Genomic DNA, 1,128 nt, shown 5'->3' with positions numbered 1-1,128 from the left:
GAATCGAACCCTGATTCCCCGTTACCCGTTACAACCATGGTAGGCGCAGAACCTACCATCGACAGTTGATAAGGCAGACATTTGAAAGATGCGTCGCCGGTACGAGGACCGTGCGATCAGCCCAAAGTTATTCAGAGTCACCAAGGCAAACGGACCGGACGAGCCGACCGATTGGTTTTGATCTAATAAAAGCGTCCCTTCCATCTCTGGTCGGGACTCTGTTTGCATGTATTAGCTCTAGAATTACCACAGTTATCCAAGTAACGTGGGTACGATCTAAGGAACCATAACTGATTTAATGAGCCATTCGCGGTTTCACCTTAATGCGGCTTGTACTGAGACATGCATGGCTTAATCTTTGAGACAAGCATATGACTACTGGCAGGATCAACCAGGGAGCTGCGTCAACTAGAGCTGAGCAGCCGGCCGCCCGGGAGTGTGTCCCGGGGGCCCGCGCGAACACGCAAGCGTCCGCTCAATCATTCTGCAAACAGGAGGAGGCTGAGCTCCCCTGCACAATACACCTCGAAACCCTCTCAGGTCCCGGCGGCGCGCAGCGCCGTCCCAAGTACTTGGTCGGGTTCGAGAGAGGCGCAATCGCCCGGAGTTAGGCGAGTAGACGCTTTCGGTGCGACCACCCGTGCTCCCAACTGAGCTTGCCGCTGCCGACAGAGGCCCGGGAGCGTGCTGTCGTGGCATTGCCGGCGGGAGACAACACGCGCCACCTACGGTGACCGGCAGCTCCAACGCCAGCGCCACAGAAGGACAAAAGCCCCACTTGGGTGCCGAAGCGAACTCTCCCAGCACAGCGCACGCGCCAACACATCCGCACAGCTGCGATACAAACCACCAGCGAGAACCGCTGGGGCGACCGAGCAGCAGACGGCGTCGCGGCGCCGAGCGCCGGGCGGCGGCGCATCCTCAACGCACACAGTCCTCAATCGGACCAGCACACTGAAGATGTCCACCGCGCTTCGCACCGGGCCCGCGAGGACCTACTTTGGCCGCACGGCGCCGCGCGCAGGGTGCGCCGGCGCGCAGCTGCGACGCCTGCCGCGTCCGTCGGCCGGCGCGCCTGCCACTGGCCGCCCCCACCAGCCGGCTGTAGCGCGTGCGCCCACGCACCGC

The 1,128-nt window shown here is 62.0% G+C and overlaps 1 non-coding gene across 1 annotated transcript in view; it reads right to left on the bottom strand.

The window, feature by feature from the left end:
• LOC124730627 overlaps positions 1–398 on the bottom strand; it is a 1,909-nt gene extending 1,511 nt beyond the window's left edge. The window contains exon 1 of the ribosomal RNA XR_007008024.1: positions 1–398. This exon is cut by the window's left edge and continues 1,511 nt beyond it. This is a non-coding gene — a ribosomal RNA (small subunit ribosomal RNA).
• Between the last annotated feature and the right edge of the window lie 730 nt (positions 399–1,128).

This window comes from Schistocerca piceifrons, unplaced genomic scaffold (genome assembly GCF_021461385.2).
Source record: "Schistocerca piceifrons isolate TAMUIC-IGC-003096 unplaced genomic scaffold, iqSchPice1.1 HiC_scaffold_1244, whole genome shotgun sequence".
Classification (NCBI taxonomy): Eukaryota; Metazoa; Arthropoda; class Insecta; order Orthoptera; family Acrididae; genus Schistocerca; species Schistocerca piceifrons.
Note: the sequence above shows the minus strand (reverse complement) of the source record. Positions and strands in the feature narration are given on the sequence as shown.